The 19,961-nt window shown below is 46.8% G+C and overlaps 1 protein-coding gene and 1 pseudogene across 1 annotated transcript in view; both read left to right on the top strand.

Moving 5' to 3' along the window:
- The window catches only part of LOC122692573 (immunoglobulin superfamily member 1-like), a 183,803-nt gene that overhangs the window by 128,857 nt on the left and 34,985 nt on the right, over nt 1-19,961 (top strand).
- LOC122692574 lies at nt 7,032-18,129 on the top strand (annotated as a pseudogene).

The following is a 19,961-nucleotide window of genomic DNA, read 5'->3' as shown; positions in this document are numbered from 1 at the left end:
GGTGCCATGGTGCTGGACAGAGCAGATGTTTAAAAAGTCCCGACCTCACCGAGAATTCTACTGGATATTCCACTCCAGATCACTGAGGGGCTGCAGAGAGAACACTAGCTCCAAAGAGGCTTTGCATGTGTTGTGTGAATCCATTGATATTTGCACATTTTGTCTTTTTTGCTTCTTGTCACCAAAGCCAAGGATTTGAGAATCTTGTCCCTTTTAAGTTATCAGCTGGGTCACCATGTGGCTTGGCTCACCCAAGCGGAGGGATGAAGAGCATAACACCATGAGGACCCCGGTGTGAAGTGAGCTGGCAAATGGGGTGAAGATCAAGCTCCAGGTCTTAGTTGCTCATTGAGCTGTCTGTGTGTGATGTCTCTCCTGGCTTAGAACTAAACCGCCCAAGAAGTCTTTCACCACGAAATGTCAGGATCACTAGAAGTGAAGACAGGCTGGGCTTCTGTGTTGCTACTGCCACTGTTTCCATTTTTTCCCCTAATTTTCCTCTTTCTGCCTTTAAGTGCTGGGACCAGATGTCATGATCTTCATTTTTTTGAATGTTCACAATGTAGACATGTACCCCAGTTATTCTCATATTTCTGCTTTTAAAGAAATAATTGAATGCTAGCATTTGATGCCTACCTTCTGCTGAGTCTGAGTTCTTCAACCACCTACAGAAATGGGTTTACCTGGGTCTTGGGTGTATTTCTGCTGTGTGACACCAATGCCTGCTTCAGAGTAGGTGCTCTGCAATAATTTATGAACTTACTGAAGATCAGAAGGAAATTCCATTTCTGGAGGGGACTGGGAAAATCAAGTTCTGAGTCCTACTTGGACCCAGGCTGTGACGGCTGACTCAGGACGAGAACCTGGGTTCCTGGAGCAGGGGCTCAGACCAGGCCGAACGAGGTGAGATGTCAGATGTGGGCTGAGATTACTTCTGAGCCCTGCCTGGAGACATCGGAGCCGGGTCCCTGGAGGGGTCGCCCCCTTGCCTGGGTCCACAGCTGTGGGAACCCCGAGGGGTGGCGGCAGACCCCCAGGGACCAAATCCTGTTTGTCCTCTAGGGCCCTGTGGTCTCCTCATCTGTACGGGGCGGGGGCGGGGGCAGCTGGGCGCTCAGAACAGCAGACATGCCTTCCATCCTCTGTGCGTCTCTGCCTTGGCTGGTTGTGGAGGGCAGGGAGGGGACAGCAGGAGGGCACAGGACACCCACCTTCCCCCAGTTCACGGGAACCTCAGGTTTTGGGCAGCTGGAGGGACCAGGGATACTGACGGGAAGAGAATCAGCCCAAGCTGTCACTGGCAAATCTCTCACTTCCAGGGCTGAGTCTGGGCCAGAAGATCCCAAACCCTGAAGGCGGGTCCTCTCGGGTCTCCTGGGACCCATGTCTCACTTGAGCCCTAGAAACTCGGTGGGGGGTGAGGTGGGGGCTCTGGGATGCTGGTGAAACCTGGAAGGGCTCCTGCGCTGAGCTGGGGAGTGAGGGGTGGGGAAGTCCTGGGACTCAGCCTCTGACTTCCTTCCAGGGACCTTCCACAAACCCACCATCTCAACTGAGACTCTTTTAGGCAGCTTCAGAGTTCCCATGTGAATACACTGTAGGCAGAGTTGGAATGTGCAACTGAGTACACAGACAATCAAGGAGTATGCTGCAGTTGGCCTGTACTATTTGGAAAAGGAAATGGCAATGCATTCCGGTATTCCTGCCTGCAAAATCCCATGGATGGGGACCTGCCAGGGTACAGTCCAAGGGGTCAAAAAGAGTCGGACATGACTAAGCGACTTCACTTTCTTTCTTTTCATTTGAAAATTTATCTATTTTGCAGGTTTAATTTTCTAACTTTCATAATATATATATTTGATTAAAGTTAGTTGACTTACAGTGTTTCGGGTGCACAGTGAGGTGATTCAGTTATATATATACACACGGTATTTTCCAGATCATTCTCCATTTTAGGTTATTACAAGATATTGACTATAGTTCTTGGTGATATATGCTAAACCTTTGTTGCTAGTTGCAAATCTATTTTTTTTAATTGGAAGGCTGGCATTCTATTCATACTTCTATTTAAAAATTTATGGTACATTCCACTTCAGAGTTACACTACACTGATAGTGAAAGGTTGATGCCAGACTCCCACCATGGCCTTATTAAACTAAAAAGAAAACAATGGCAATGTGAATTGTGGGAAGAAATAGTGAGTCTCCTTATGTTACTGGCGGGCTTCCCTGGTGACTCAGAAGATAAAAATCCACCATAATGCAGTAGACCTGAGTTCAATCCCAGGCTTGGGGAAGATCCCCTGGAGGAGGAACTGGCAACCCACCCCAGTATTCTTGCCTGGAGAACCCGCACTGACAGAGGAGCCTGGTGGGATGCAGCCCATGGGATCACAGGGAGTCAGACACAACTGAGTGACTAGGCAGAAGCACAATGTGACTGGTGGGAGGACAGATGACTGCAGCCGTCGGGGAGTTGATAACATGTACCATTCAAAGGGAGAGCCACACACCTCTGGCTCTGACTTCCTCTTGGATCTGTTCCTTCAGCTCTAACCCTTGGGCTCTGCCGTCTGTGCTTACTCATGCTGGCTCTTTGGTAAAAGAACGTTGCCATGAGCTTGGAATAGAGGAGAACCCATTCTCAAGGCTGGAGAAGTCAATGGCAACACACTCCAGTATTCTTGCCTGGAGAACTCCATGGACAAGGAGCCTGGTGGGCTACAATCCCTAGGGTGGCAGAGTCGGACGTGACTGAGGGACTAAGACTATTCTCAAGGCTCTGGATTTGAAAGGTATGACACTTTCCCATTCGTACAGAGATAAAAAGTTGGAGAACAGACAGAAACTTTTGTCTTGCTGGGGGCTTAAAGGGATATTATGGCCAGACCCTCATGAAAAGCTTCGAGAACAAAGGACTCCGGTATTAATAGTTTTCCAGAGTGGAGTGGACGTAAGTATACCTATGGCTGATCTGTGTTGATGTATGGCAGAAGCCATCACAGTACTGTAATTGTGCTTTAATAAAAATAAATAAGGGGGGAAAAAAACCTTGGAACAGGAATTCTCCGGTGGTCCAATGGTTGGGAATCTGCCTGCCCATGTAGGGGACACAGGCCCGGTCTCGAGAATGGGAAGATTCCACTTGCCTTGGGGCAGTTAAGCCTGTCGGCCATAAGCCCATGTGCCTAGAGCGGGTGATCCAAAACTATAGAAGCCACAGCAGTGAGAGCCTTGCACACAGCAAAGAGCAGACCCCCTTCCCGCAACTAGAGAAAGCCTGTGCCCAGCGACGAAGACCCGGCACAGCCATTAATTAATTAATTGAAAGTTGGCAACAGCCAGCTATGCCTCCTCACCTTTTAGAGTGTGTGTGTGTGTGTGTGTGTCTGTGTCTGTGTCTGTGTCTGTGCATGTCTGTGTGTGTTTGTGTGAAAATGTGAGTTCACAGGTGGGTATTTAACCTGTATTTTTCTCTCCTCTCTAGGAATTTTCTTCCCCATGGGCTACAGTTATTTTACATTTAGTAAACACTGTTTGACCATCCCTCCCCTTCAAAAAAAGCCCATCTAATGCAGATGAGATGATTCCTGGGGCATAAGTGCACCATCTCGTTGTCTGCTGGCTTTCCAAATAAAGTCACTATTCCTTTCCTGAAGACCTCATCACTCTCCCCAATGACAAGCAACAATAGATTGGACTCAGAGCACATTCATGAGACATTGGCAGAGGTGTCATTCATTTTAGACAAAATTGGAATGTGTCACTCTCACAATTGATATCTGTGGTTTAAAGGAGGTAATTAGCCTCCAACTAATAAAAATAAATGGAAAAAAATAAGGAAGATACGCAGATGGATAACAGGCATGTGAAAATATGCTCAGCATTGCTTATTAGTAGAGAAATGCCAACTGACACTGCAATGAGGTGCCACATCATACGGATCAGAACGGCCATCATTAAACAGGTGATGAATAATAGATGCTGGAGAGCATGGGGAGAAGAGGGAAACCCTCTTACACTGTTGGGGGAGTGTAAGCTTGTTCAGTCACTGTGGAAAACAGTATGAAAGTTCCCCCAAAAAAACTAAATACTGAGCTTCCATATGATTGAAGAATTCCAGTCCCGAGCATATACCCAGAAAAATCTATACCTTGAAAAGATTAGAAACAAAGGGAGAAGAATCAAATCCACAAAATTGGAAAAGAAAATGGAGAGATCACAACAGACAACACTGAAATACAAAAGATCATAAGAGACTACTACCAGCAGCTCTATGCCAATACAGTGGACAACTTGGAAGAAGTGGACAAATTCTTAAAAAAGTATAACTTTCCAAAACTGAACCAGGAAGAAATAGAAGATCTTAACAGACCCATCACAAGCATGGAAATTGAAACTGTAATCAGAAATCTTCCAGCAAACAAAAGCCCAGGAACAGACAGCTTCACAGCTGAATTCTACCAAAAATTTAGAGAAGAGCTAATACCTATCTTACTCAAACTCTTCCAGAAAGTTGCAGAAGAAGGCAAACTTCCAAACTCATTCTATGAGGCCACCATCACCCTAATTCCAAGACCAGACAAAGATGCCACCAAAAAAGAAAACTACAGGCCAATATCACTAATGAACATAGATGCAAAACTCCTTAACAAAATTCTAGCAAACATAATCCAACAACATATTAAAAAGATCATACATCATGACCGAGTGGGCTTTATCCCAGGAATAAAAGGATTCCTTCACATCTGCAAATCAATCAATGTAATACACCACATTAACAAATTGAAAGATAAAATCCATGTGATTATCTCAACAGATGCAGAAAAAGCCGTTGACAAAATTCAACACTCATTTATGATAAAAACTCTCCAGAAAGCAGGAATAGACAACATATCTCGACATAATAAAAGCTGTATATGATAAACCGACAGCAAACATTATCCTCAATGGTGAAAAATTTAGGTGAAAGCATTTCCTCTAAAATCAGGAACAAGACAAGGGTGCCCACTCTCACCACTACTATTCAACATAGTTTTGGAAGTTTTGGCCACAGCAATCAGAGCAGAAAAAAAAAATAAAAGGAATCCAGATAGGAAAAGAAGAAGGAAAACTCTCACTGTTTGCAGATGACATGATCCTCTACATAGAAAACCCTAAAGACTCTGCCAGAAAATTACTAGACCTCATCAATGAATATAGTAAAGTTGTAGGATATAAAATTAACACACAGAAATCCCTTGCATTCCTATACACTAACAATGAGAAAACAGAAAGAGAAATTAACGAAACAATACCATTCACCATCACAACAAAAAGATTAAAATACTTAGGAGTATATATACCTAATGAAACAAAAGATCTATACATAGAAAACTATAAAACACTGATGAAAGAAATCAAAGAGGACACAAATAGACGGAGAAATATACCGTGTTCATGGATTGGAATAATCAATATTGTGAAAATGAGTATACTACCCAAAGCAGTCTATAGATTCAATGCAACCCCTATCAAGCTACCAACGGTATTCTTCACAGAAGGGGAGGGATAGATTGGCATTTTGGCTTTGACATATATACACGGCTATACTTAAAATGGATGACCAACAAGGACCTATTGGATAGCACAGGGAACTCTGCTTAATATTCCATAACTAGCTAAGTGAGAGAAGAATTTGAAAAGCAATGGAGGCATGTCTGTGTATAACCTTGTTGTACACCGGAAACTAATAGTTAGTTTCTTAATCACCTATACTCCACCTCAGAATTTTTACAAAATGTTCAAAGAGCCGTGTTACGCATGTCTCCTTCTCTTATGAGAATGCAGAATCAACATCTCTGTTAATGAGTCCTTAATTGGCAACCTGCACTGAGCGTGAAATATGAAGTGGGCACCTGTGATTTCTCTACTGCAAAGAGTTATGGGTAATGACATTTATCATGAGATTGGGGAAAGCATCCTCCCTGGTATATAGTGGATTTCTTCAGAAGGGCTATCTTTCTTATGAAGAACATCTTTTAAAGCATTTTTATTTTATCAGGGCAACATACCATCTCCTAAGTAAAAGCATGAGGGGATTATTGGAATTCTTAGATATTCTGTTTGAGGATACATATTAAGTATATTTGTTTTCTCTGCACTGAACCCCATGTTTTGTTTTATAGAGAATGAGTAACAACATGTCAACCAAGAAAATGAATTCCAGGTTACATGATTGAAAAAAAAAATCTTTTATATTCAGGAGCAGAGAGGCCTTAGAAATCTTTGCTGAAAATAAATCAGTGTGGTTTTTTTTTTTGTTTGTTTGTTTTTCTCCTGTGGTTAGCATTACACAGTAAGCAGTTAGTAACCCTGTAATTTTTTTTTTGGCTGGACTTCATAGCTTGGGGGTTCTCATCTTAGTTCCCCAACCAGGAATTGAACCTGGTTGTTCAGCAGTGAAGTCAGGGAGTAGCCACTGGACCACCAGGGAATTCCCAGACCTGCACAACTGGAGTAGAACTCATCATCAAAAGAAGGAAAGGAACTGAGTCAATCTTTCTTCAAACAAGATATTCATAGAAATTAAGCCTCTCAGTTGGTAAAGAGTCTGCCTGCAAAGCAGTAGGCCTGGGTTTGATGCATGGGTCAGGAAAATCCCCTGGAGAAGGAAATGGTAACCCACTCCAGATTTCGTGCATGGGCAGTCCCATGGACAGAGCAGCCCAGTGGGATACAATCCATGGGGCCGCAGGGGTAGGACATCACATTGCAACTAAACCACCACCACCAAAATGGTATACACTGACACCATTACTATTTCCTGAAGGCAACAAGACCTGTTCAAATCCTCCTAAGTCCATAGTATTTAGGGAAACAAAACTGACCCTCGGGTCACGAGGCCTGCTCAGTGACGAGATTCAGGTCAGACTTCCATCCCTGGCGTGACAAGAGGCTGGACATCTTCCCCTGTGACATGCACCAGGCTGACTGTATGAACAACACCGCCTGCCTTCCGCATCCTGTGGCTCGGTCAGCTTTGCTCAGTCCTGCCTCCTGCCTCACAGAAGCAGAGCCATGTGGCCCACACTCCTCAGCCTCCTGAGTCTCGGTGAGTCTGGAAAGACCCGGTATGGTGGTTTATGGTGGAAATCGGGGGTCTTCACATCACAGACTAGGTTCCCTGGATGAGGGTGCAAGGAGCATGGGGTCCATCGGGACAAGCCATCTCTGACGGGCTTTTGCTTCTAGGATTCTGTGTGAGTCTGAGGATCTGGGCAGCTGTGGGTGAGTCCTCAGCCTCCCTTATTTCTGTGTTGAGCAGAGCAGTCGGGGCCGAGGCAAATGACCCTGGGTGCAGAGGGAGACCCCTGTCAGTACAGTGAGAGCCGCGTGCCCTGTGGATCCCAGGTCCTCCTATTGGCCTTGATACTCATCTTTACTCTCCCCAGAGGTTAGCCCAGCTCTGGACTCTGGACCTGAAGGGACTGTGTGAAGTCTGGGAGGTGGGAGCTGGGCCCCCTGAGTGCCATTTCTATCATGAGAGGGAGCGAGGGGCTGCAGCCCACAGACCCCTCTCCGACAAGGTGGCATCTCCAACCAGCCATTCACAACAGGATCTGCAGGACTGCCCACTAGACCTGACCCCAGGGGAGGGGCTGGGCATCAGGCAGGGCCACCTGGACCTGGTCCCACATTTGATAGAGCATAGCTAACAAAGGAGAAAGGCCATGGTTTCCTTCGTTCTTTTCGTCAGGTGGCTTTTTCTCTTCTTAGTTGTGTTACTGTTAGTCACTCAGTCATATCCAACTCTTCCCGACCCCATGATCTGTAGCTCACCAGGCTCCTCTGTCCATGGGACTCTCAGGGCAAGAATACGGGAAGGGGTTGCCATTTCCTTGCCCAGGGGATCTTGCCAGCTGAGAGACTGTACCCTGCTCTCCTGCATTGCAGGAAGATTTTGTACCATTTGAGCTACAACAAATGCAACAAGGAAGTCCTTTCACTTCTTTTCCATGCATCAATTTCTCTGTGGAGTTTTCTTTAGCCTGCATCATGCAGCTTGCAGGATCTTAGTTCCCTGATCAGGGATCAACCCAGGCCCTTGGTAGAGAAAGTGCTGAGTCCTAACCACTGGACCGCCAGGGAATCCCCAGTGTTTTGTGATTTGAGGGAAAGTTTCTCAAAATTTTGTCAATCCAAGGAATGATTCTTCTCCTGAGAATCACCTCTGTGGATCATATTCTTAGAATCTCCATGATGTCCATCCTGGGTTGACTGTGTCTCTGTCTGTCCCCAAGCCCGAGGTATCCTTGAGCATCAAGGTGATGCAGTTTAGGGGAGGAGAGCTGGAAGAATTGAAGGGGGAGCACCCATGAGGAAAGGGGGGAGAGTAGACTGTTCCTATTTTCCTCTCAAAGCCTGTGCCTCCATCTGTCCTAGGTGAATATGAGAAGCCCTCTTTGTCAGCCTGGCCAAGCCCCGTGGTTCCCTTAGGACAGACTGTGACTCTTTGGTGTCACTCCCGTTCTCCATTTGAAATATTCAGACTGTTCAAATGAGAAGGGACCAGTTTGCCTGAGCTCCAGGGACATCATGTCAACACCTTCACCCTTGGCCCGGTGACCAGAGAACATGCCGGGTCCTACACGTGTTCTGGAGGCTACCATTACACACACAGTGACCCACTGCAAATTGTGGTCACAGGTAGGAAGGGTCCAGCCAGCCCGGGATGGACGAGCCTGCAGGCAGTCCTACCCTAGGTCCACATGCCAGTGCACCCAAGGCTTACTCAGGATTCCCAGTCAGGAGCGAACCAGTGAAAGAGAACCCACTCTGAGAGTTTAAACATGGGGTGTTGAATAGATGGATTGGTTTCCTCAGCGCAGAAAGGAAGAGCATCCTTTGGCATTAGTAGACAGGATGCGGCCACTGCCTGCCAGCAGGGAGGATGAGAACAACCCTGATCCAGCACCTGCCACCCAGTAGGGAGCTGTAGTGCCTTGTGAAGGAGCTGGAGCCCCAGGGAGGAGTCTCAAAAATGTCTCCAGAGGCATGAGGTGAGGTCACAGATTGGTTTCATTTTTCTCCACTTCCTTTCCAATGATGTGAGTCATCACCCACGTTATAAGAGATGTATGTGAAGGGAGACAGGGTATGCATCCTCAGAACGACCCCAGCCCCTCAAATGCAAATTAGGGATGGGAAGAGGCTGAGAGCATGGCAACCCGCTCCAGTATTCTCACCTGGAGAATCTCATGAACAGAGGAGCCTGGCGGGCTACAGTCCATGGCGTCCCACAGAGTCAGACAGGACTGAAGCGACTGAGTATGCATGCATGAAGCTGACAGAAGATTCAACAGCTAAAGAGTTTAGAATAAACACAGAGGAGGCTGGAGGTCTTGAGCAAAGAGAAAGAGAAAAGCATGAGCCAGAGCCTGAGAACAAGGCTAGAGAGAATGCAACAGAACAGACAGGAAGGGTAATTGGCTCTGCTGGATCACGGGAACATTTCTCACACCTTCAGATGTCAGCAGAAGCGCTGAGACGGGGTGACCACTGAAGCTCACAACCTCTTTGCTCCTAGGTGTGTTCACAAAACCCTCCATCTCAGCCCACCCAGGACCCCTCGTGCAGGAGGGAAAGAATGTGACCCTTCACTGTCAATCACCGCTGTTGTTTGAAAAGTTTATCCTGCACCAGGAAAATAGCACAGGGCATTTCCAGATATGTGGAGAGACTTTCTCGGGTGGGCATGCCTCAGCTGACTGCTTCATTGGCCCCATGACCTTGGGGACTGTGGGCACCTACCAATGCTATGGCTCTCTCAGCTAATCCCCCTATGAGTGGTCAGCCCCCAGCAACCCCATGGACATCGTCATCACAGGTGAGTGTGTCCAGACCAGTCCCTTCTGCTGTCTGTGTCACAGAAGGGTTTTGTCCAGTCCAGCATCAGTACCGGAAGACAATGACAGGCATGCAAAGACACTCACAAACTCGGGAGAGGGAACAAACCAGAGAGAGAGGAGGTGTGAACCCGGAAGGGAAAAGAGAACAGAGCACCTGCCATGTGCTAAAGAGAAGACACAGCCGGTGACAGAGTGAAGCAGCAAGAACGTGAAAGAACGACCAATGGAGAAAAATGTACCAGAGCAGGGACCCAGGCAGTTCCCAGCTCAGGCAGCCAACAATGGTTGATTAAGGTGTTTGTTTCCCACCTTCATGTCAGAGCTCCCTTCCTCTGTCAGGAGCGCTGCTGTACCAGATGCCCTTGCAGTCTGGCCCCTGGGTGGACAGGACGGAGGTCGATACCTTGAAGTTGTTCAGCCTTCTGGTTTAATGCATCCTTCTGCACAAAAAGGAAGGAGTCCTCCCTGCCAACCCTCCCCACTAAGGAGTCCCTTCCAGCCCTTGGGGGTGGGCAGGGCTGCGCTGAATACTCCCTCATGTTTGAGGTAGTCAACGATCCAATGAGATGCTGGCAATTTCCAGGCCATAACGTCTTTTTCTGGGTCAATACCATGTTTTCTGATGGTCCCAGCAGAACCTAGTAGGTTCCGTCTTTCAAGAGAACCCCACATTTTGCTGATTTTTAAAGTATATTATTTATTTATTTTTTTTGAAGTCTAGTTGATTTTTGATGTTGCTAATTCCTGTTGTAGATAAGACTGATTCAGTTGTTCATATACATATATTTCTTTTCAGAGAAAAGATATTAAATGACAGTCCATTATTAAAGTTATCTTTGAATTTTTCCCTGTGTGGGGTATTCGTTGCTGTGGGGTTTTCTGTCCTGGTGGTGGGCGGGCTTCTAATGTAGTGCTTCTCTTGTTGCACACCTCGGGCTTACGTCCTCCGTTTAGCACTAGAGTTACTCCATGCTCTAAGATCAAGGTCTTCCTTCCAGGTCTGTCCAAGAAACCCTCTCTCTCAGGCCAGGGGGGCCCTGTAGTGAGGTCAGGAGAGAACATGACCTTGCTCTGTAGCTTCGAGGGCACCATTGACCAGTTCCATCTGCTCAGGGAGGGGGAGACCTTAGGTGCCCGCTCGGTGGAGGCCAGGGCCCCCGCGGAGCACTCCAGGCAGCATTCTCTCTGGGTCCTGGGACCCCAGCCCATAGCGGGGTCTACAGGTGCTACGGCTCCTTCACTCACTCTCCCTATGCGTCGTCAGACCCCAGCGACCCCCTGCTCCTGTCCATCACAGGGGAGGACCCTCCTCCTGGCCAGGAATCTTATTGCTCTTCAGTCGCTATGTTGTGTCCAACTCTTTGTGAGCCCGTGGGCTGCAGCATGACAGATTCCTCTGTGCTTCACTATCTCCTCCTTATGGATCACAGCCTTGTTGTGATAAAGGGGCTTGTGGAACTCAATGAAGCTATGAGCCATGTCATGCAGGGCCGCCCAAAACTGACAGGTCATAGAGAAGAGTTCTGACAAAAGCTGGTCCCCTGAAGGAGGAAACAGCAACCCACTGCAGTATTCTTGTTTCCAGAACGCCAAGAAGTGTCCCATGCTTTACAGTACACTAAATCACTTTGTGTTGGTCAAGAAGTCCGTTTGGCCTTTTCCATAACATCTTACTCTATCACTGCGCACTATCTCAAGGGCCCTGTGCTGGTCTCAGGGGAACCTTAGGGCTTCTGGAGAAATAGAGGCAATGAGAACCAGAGAGGACGAGAGATGGTCGGTGGCATCTCAACCCTCTTCCACCTCCTGTATGGATGCTTCTCATCACAGTCCTGTCTATCCAGGCAGATAAAGAAAAGGTTCAGGGTGGACCCAGGAGGAGGAGAGGCTGGGCTGATTTGGGAGTATCATAGATTGCACTGGGCCCTTGCTCTTCATGTTTTCCCAGAGGCACCTCTGACATACAGGTGATTTCCCAATTAAGGAGCATAGATACTCAGTCCTGGAGCGGAAATAATGCTTCTTGCTTTCAGCTGTCTTTCATCACCAGGCATACCCTCCCTCCTCCTTCCACCTTCTCTTCTCCAGGATGGTGGGTCTACTCAACACATTCACGGAGAGGATCCAGAAGCTCTCCCCTCCCCCATCAGTGCTCTGAGGGATCACAGAGTCAAGCACAGGCAGGAGGTCAACCTTCCAGACAAAACAGTCCTCCTTTGGTGGGGCGAGGAAGCTTACTTGCTCACCCCTTCTGTCTATTTTCTCCTAGGTTCCACTACAAGTACTTGCCCTTCACCCATGGATGCACACACCACAGAAGGTAAGCAAGAAGGTCTCCTATCTCAGCAAATTTCTAAGAAGACATACGGGTCCTGTGTGAGTGCTGGCTCTTTCAGCTCCCAGATCTGCGACTTTGTGCTTCTCAACGTCCGTCTTAAGTCAGCATTTGAGACTGTGGTCTGCATGAGAACCAGAGAGGGCACTGAGACCCTGGGACTGGGAATTTCTAAATTGAAGATAATTGGTCAGAGTGACCTGATCCCACGCCTAAGAGTGATGCTTACCCTCCCTCCACCAGAATTTTTGGGGAGGATGGGGGCGACAAGTGGAGAATTTGAAGGAGCACCTTAAATATGTTATTCCTCTGTTAGTGTTTTATGAACTAAACATTCCACATTCAGAGATAAAAGTGTCACATCTTCTTGAGGATTCCGTTCCAGGTATATGTGGATGGGGGGGGCGGTCGGAATGTATTGTGGATTAAAGGTGTCTCCATTCATGGAAAACCACCATGCCTTGACATGAGGGAGCGGAGAAAAACTGCATTGGTGCCCAGTGGACCTTGGTTCAGACCTCTGCTCGTCTTGCAAGACCTCTTTACTTCATCCACTGCTAGCATCTCTCCTGGATGCCTTGGTGCCTCCTGGGAAGTGGAGATAATAAGTGATCAGTTTGACAGAGGCTGAAGTTTGACCCAAGGATACAATAACTCCAGTGTGTAGGGGCACAGTGTATGCAGTGAAAAACCAGACCTTCCGTTTGCTTGTTGGCAGAGGCAGGGCTTCCTCAAGAACACTCCAGCATGCAGTACATCATTCTTGGGCTTGCCATAGCCCTCACCTCTACCAGCATCCTCCTCACTGCTATTGTCTGTTACTGGTGTTCTACCCCAAATCGTAAGCCTGAAGGTGGTGAGCTCAGCATCATCCGACCCAGGGGAAGGTGGGCTCATATCAGAGAATGAGGTTTTCACTTCCCGCAGGTTAAAACTGGTTTCAAGTGTTGTTATCTCTGAGGGAACATCTTCCAGAGCCCCATGGAATCCTGTTCTTTTTATGAAAATATGTGTTGATTTATTCTTGGCTGCATCAGGTCTTTGCAGCAGCATGGGCAATCCTCATTGCAGTCTGGGGTGTGGTTCAGGCTTCAGAGCTCATGCACTCAGCTGTTGTAGCACGTGGGGCTTAGTTGCTTCAAGACACATGGGATCATAGATCTCCCACCAAGGCTAGAACCCAGGTTGCCTGCACTGGAAGATGGACACTTAATCTCTGGACACCAGGGACATTCCAAGCCCTGTTCTTTCCTTCAACTACAACTGTCTGTTCTTCTCCCCTACATGATCTTGGGAATCTGCTGATATGCAGAAGAGAATGACCCATAATAGAAGACGTAGGATGGGTCTGTGGGTTTGCACAGGCTCCTGAGACAGTCAGTGAATGGCTGGGCTTGTAGATGGAATGTTTTGTTTTTGATTTATTTATTGGAGTAGACAGACCCAGCATCAGGTGGCATGCCCCTGCCTTTTTCTGGCCTTGATGTCCCCATCAAAGTTACGGAGGCCTGGAATAACTGCCTTCACCCCCCAAGATCCTTGACTCTCTTTCATTCGCAGATCTTGCCATTATGGAAAGAGAGCCCAAGGAAGAACAAGCAGTGAGCGGCGTGGTGAGTCCTCCCCGCCCAAACACTTGCCATAGCATCAGCCCTTCCAATTCCCAGTGTCCCAGCCTCCAAAGATTGCATCTCAGTCCATCATTCTCACCTCCTTCCTCTCAGGACTCTCCAGCAGAAGACGTGATATATGCTCACTTGAACCTCGGGACCCTCTGAGAGACTGAATTCTTCCACTCCCCTGAGCCCCATGCACCCGTTCCCCAAGCCCAGTATCTATGAGGAATTCAATGTAAAGAAAGATCGTGCTGAGCCCTGACCTGGCCCCAGGCTGTGAGCACATAGATTGCTACAAATCAAAGACTTAGATCTCTTTTTAAAGAGGTTCCTCTGTGGATATTCCTCCTCCTCCTACAAAGCAGCCCAGCAACTCTGAGGTGAACTGTGGAGTCCAAGATTGCAGGATCATCTTCAAAAGTCACACAACCTCTAAGTAAACTCCTGTATCTTCTAGGACTCCATTTTATCTATCTCACTGTTTGGGGAGATGGCATAATCAATCACACATACTGGGCAGGTTAATATGATTATCTTACTTTTTCTAAAATTCCAATAAAGCATAAAGAATTTCCCAGTTGTTTCATCAAATTATTCTGTTTTGAAACAAACACAAAACAAATAAATAAAATGTCTATTCAATGATGTTTTTCAAGGATGAACATTTTTACAAGACAGAAACAGACTTGTAGACTTAGAGAACAATCTTAGAGCTATGGAGGGGAAGAGTGAGGGGAGAGATAGATTGGAAGTTTAAGATTGACATGTGCACACTGCTATATTTAAAATAAAAAGCTTTCCATGAAAAATAATAAAAGCAATGCTAGATGGCCAAATAAAAACATGAAGTATATTCTGTTTGAGATAGCCAGTGTGGTACCACTAGCCCTCTGAGGCTGTGTGTGTGCGTGCTAAGACTATTCAGTCATAACTGACTCTTTGCAACCCCATGTTGCAAAGAGTAGTGTGTAGTTCGCTTGGCTCCTCTGTGCATGGGATTCGCCAGGCAAGAATCCTGGAGTCGGTTGCCATTATGTTCTAGAGGGGATCTTCTTGACCAAGGGATTGAACCCACATCTCTCATGTCTCTTGCATTGGCAGGTGGATTCTTTACCACTAAGCCATCGAGGAAGCTCCCTCAACATTTTCCCAGGCGTGTGCACTGAGGCTGCTGGGATTCCAGGGGTAGAAACAGGACAACAGAATCCCCCTCAGTCTGGACCTGCACTGGCCGATAAAGTACTTACCCAGCCACGCGGTGCAGACACTGATTCTACACGTATGTGAAGTAGAGCATTCAGCTCTTCAGTCACACCCACCACATTGCAGGTGCTCAGTAGCATCATGTGGCCAGGTGCCAGGGTGCAGGACAGAGCAGATGTTTAAAGAGTCCCATCATCACCCAGAATTCTACTGGACATTCCACTCCAGATCACTGAGGCCAGCAGAGGGAACGCTTGCCCCGGGGAGGCATTGCACGTGTTGTGTGAATCCATCCATATTTGCACGTTTTGTCTTTTTTGCTTCTTGTCACCAAAGCCAAAGATTTGAGAATCTTGTGCCTTTTAAGTGATCAGCTGGTAGCACAATGTGTCTTGGCTCGACCAAGAGGAGGGCTGAAGAGCATAAACACGTGAGGACCCCGGTGTGAACTGAGCTGGCAAATAGGGCAAAGATCAAGCTCCACGGAGCCTTAGTTGTTCATTGAGCACTCTGTGTGTGATCTTTCCCCTGGCTTAGAACTAAACTGCCCAGGAACTGTTTTACCAAGAGAAATGTCAGGATCGCTACAAATGAAGACATGCTGGGCTTCCTTTCTTGTTGCTACTGTGAGTGAGCACATACCACACGGCTGTGTGATATATCTGAACGTGCAATCATTTCCTAATACATGTAAGTCAGGTCATTAGCATCTATACCTCAGGGCTGTATGTCAATTACAACTCAATGAAACTGGATAGATAGATAGTATATGTGCTTAGTCTCTTGGTCATGTCCAACTCTTTACAACACGATGGACTGAAACCTTATAGGACCCTCTGTCCATGGGATTGTCCAAGCAAGAATGTTGGAGTGGGTTGCATTCCATTCTCCATGAGGATATGTAGATAGAGAGATAGATAGATCAATAGATTTCACTGGTGGCTATACCACTTCCTGAGGCAGTTGATGACTTTAGCAGGCTATTTCCTGTCTTATTTTTATTTCACTTCAGGGAAGTATATCATATGTATTAGTATATGTGTCTGTCCTTGATCAGGAACTCTAATGAGGGCCATTCTTGTCTGAATCCTGGAGTCTCCATTGGTTGACAAGGAGAGCAACATGAAGCACCAAAGGTGCTTTGAAGGGACAGAAATGATTCTATGCTTCACCTCAAGGGGACAGAGACACATCCTGCTTCTTACACACCCTGGCCTGTTCCTGGGAGAAGTAAAGCACATTCAGAAATAAAACTGTCCATTCTTCTAGAAGATTCAGATCCAGGTATATGTGGACCGGGGCGGGGGCGGGGGGGGTCGGAATGTATTGTGGATTAAAGGGGTCTCCATTCATGGAAAAACACCATGCCTTGTCGTGGGAGAGCACAGAAAAACTGCATTGGTGCCCAGTGGACCTTGGTTCAGACCTCTGCTGGTCTTGCACGGCCTCTTTACTTTATCCACTGCTAGCATCTCTCCTGGATTCTTTGGTACCTCCTGGGAAGTGGAGACCATAACTGATCAGGCTGACAGATGCTGACAGTTTGACGCAAGGATACAATAAAACCAGTGTGTAGGGGCACAGTGTTCGCAATGAAAAACCAGACCTTCCGATTGCTTCTTGACAGAAGCAGGGCTTCCTCAAGAACGCTCCAGTGCACTGTGTATCATCCTTGGCCTTGCCATAGCCTTCACCTCTACCATCATCATCCTCGCTGCTCTTGTCTGTCACTGGTGTTCTACCCAAAATCATAAGTCTGAAGAAGCAAACTCAGCATCATCTGACCCAAAGGGAGGTGGGCTCATAACAGAGAATGAGGTTTTCACTTCCCGTAGGTTAAAAACTCATTTCCGGTGTTGTTACCCTGAGGGAACATCTTCCAGAGACCCATGGAACACTGTTCTTTTTATGAAAATATGTGTTGATTTCTTCTTGGCTGCATCAGGTCTTTGCAGTAGTGGGGGATCCTCATTGCAGTCTGGGGTGTGGTTCAGGATCCAGAGCTCGTGCGCTCAGCTGTTGCAGCACGTGGGGCTTAGTTGCTTCAAGACACATGGGATCATAGATCTGCCACCAAGGATAGAACCCAGGCTGCCTGCACTGGAAGATGGACACTTAATCTCTGGACACCAGGGACATTCCAAGCCCTGTTCTTCCCTTCAACTACAGCCATCTGTTCTTCTCCCCTACATGATCTTGGGAATCTGCTGATATGCAGAGGAGGATGGTCCATAACAGAAGATGTAGAACGGGTCTGTGGGTTTGCACAGGTTCCTGAGACAGTCCGTTAATGGCTGGGCTTGTATATGGAATGTCTTGCTTTTGTTTTATTTAGTGGAGTAGACAGACTCAGCAACCTGGAGCACACCCCTGCTTTTTCTCTGGCTTTGATATCCCCATCAAAGTCATGGAGATCTGGAATAACTGCCTCCACCCCCATGATCCTTGACTCTCTTTCATTCACAGATCTTGCCATCATGGACGGAGAGCCCCAGGAAGACCAAGCAGTGAGCGGTGACGTGAGTCCTCCCAGCCCAAACCCTTGCCATAGCATCGGCCCTTCCAATGCCCAATGTCCCAGCCTTCAAAGATCACGTCTCAGTCCATCATTCACACTTCCTTCCTCTCAGGACTCTCCAGCAGAAGATGTGATATATGCCCACTTGAACCTTGGGACCCTCTCTGAGAGACTGAATACTCACACTCCCCTGAGCCCCATTCACCCCTTCCCCGAGCCCAGTATCTATGAGGAATTCAATGTAAAGAAAGACCATGCTGAGCGCTGACCTGGCCCCAGGCTGTGAGCTCACAGAGTGCTACAAATCAAAGACTTAGATCTCTTTTTAAAGAGGTTCCTCTCTGGACACTCCTCCTCCTCCTCCAAAGCAGCCCAGCAGCTCTGAGGTGAACAGTGGAGTCCAAGATTGCAGGATCATCTTCAAATATCCAAAAACCTCTTAGTAAACTCCTGGCTATTCTAGGACTCCATTTTATCTATCTCACTGTTTGGGGAGATGGCATAATCAATCACACATACAGGGTAGGTAGATATAATCATGTTACTTTTTCTAAAATTCCAAAAAGCATAAAAAATTTCCCAGTTGATTCTTGAAATTATTCAGTTAAAAAACACACACACACAAAACCAATAAATAAGATATCTATTCTAACGTTTCAAAAGGATGAGTTTATTTACAAAACTGAAAAGACTTGTAGCCTTAGAGAACAATCTTAGAGTTATAAAGGGGAAGGGTGAGGGCAGAGATAGATTGGAAGTTTAAGATTGACATGTGCACACTGCTATATTTAAAATGCTTTCCATGAAAACTAACAAAAGCAATGCTAGATGGCCTAATAAAAACATGAAGTATATTCTGTTTGAGATAGCCAGTGTGGTGCCACTAGCCATATGAGGTTGCGTGTGTGCATGCTAAGGCAATTCAGTCATAACTGACTCTTTGCAACCCATGGGTAGTATGTAGTTGTTGGCTCCTCTGTGCATGTGATTCTCCAGGCAAGAATCCTGAAGGGGGTTGCCATTCCCTTCTCGAGGGGATCTTCTTGACCCAGGGATCGAACCCACATCTCTCTTGTCTCTTGCATTGGCAGGTGGATTCTTTACCACTGAGCCATCAAGGAAGCTGCCTCAATCTTTTCCCAGCCATGTGCACTGAGGGTGCTAGGGTTCCAGGGGTGGAAACAGGACAACAAGATCCCCCTCAGTCTGGATCTGCACTGGCCGATAAAGTACTGACCCAGCCACGTGGTACAGACACTGACTCTACACGTGTATGAAGTAGAGCATTCAGCTCTTCAGTCACACCCACCACGTTTCAAGTGCTCAGTAGCGTCATGTGGCCAGGTGCCAGGGTGCTGGACAGGGTAGACATTTGAAAAGTCCCGTCATCACAGAAAGGTCTACTGGACATTCCACTCCAGATCACTGAGGCCTGCAGAGGGAACGCTTGCCCCGGGGAGGCTTTGCATGTGTTGTGTGAATCCATCTAGAGTTGCACGTTTTGTCTTTTTTGCTTCTTTTCACCAAAGCCAAAGATTTGAAAATCTTGTGCCTTTTAAGTGATCAACTGGGTCACAATCTGTCTTGGCTCGACCAAGAAGAGGGCTGAAGATCATAACACCATGAGGACCCTGGTGTGAACTGAGCTGGCAAATAGGGCAAAGATCAAGCTCCACGAAGCCTTAGTTGCTCATTGAAATCTCTGTGTGTGATCTTTCCCCTGGCTTAGAACTAAACTGCCCAAGAACTGTTTTACCAAGAGCAATGTCAGGATTGCTACAAATGAAGACATGCTGGGCTTCCTTTCTTGTTGCTACTGTGAGTGAGCACATACCACACGGCTGTGTGATATATCTGAACGTGCAATCATTTCCTAATACATGTAAGTCAGATCATTAGCTTTTACACCTCAGGGCTGTATGTCAATTACAACTCGATGAAACTGGATAGATAGATAATATATGTGCTTTGTCTCTTGTTCATGTCCAGCTCTTTACAACACGATGGACTGAAACCTTATAGGATCCTCTGTTCATGGGATTGTACAAGCAAGAATATTGGAGTGGTTTGCATTCCATTCTCCATGATGATATGTAGATAGAGAGATAGATAGATCAATAGATTGCAGTGGTGGCTATACTACTTCCTGAGGCGGTTGATGACTTTAGCAGGCTATTTCCTGTCTTATTTTTATTTCACTTCAGGGAAGTATATCATATGTATTAGTATATGCATCTGTCCTTGATCAGGAACTCTTATGAGGGCCATTCTTGTCTGAATCCTGGAGTCTCCATTGGTTGACAAGGAGAGCAACATGAAGCATCAAAGGATGCTTTGAAAGGACAGAAATGACTCACATGCTTCACCTCAAGGGGACAGAGACACATCCTGCTTCTTACA

The sequence above is a fragment of the Cervus elaphus genome, chromosome 4, assembly GCF_910594005.1.
Source record: "Cervus elaphus chromosome 4, mCerEla1.1, whole genome shotgun sequence".
NCBI lineage: Eukaryota > Metazoa > Chordata > Mammalia > Artiodactyla > Cervidae > Cervus > Cervus elaphus.
Note: the sequence above shows the minus strand (reverse complement) of the source record. Positions and strands in the feature narration are given on the sequence as shown.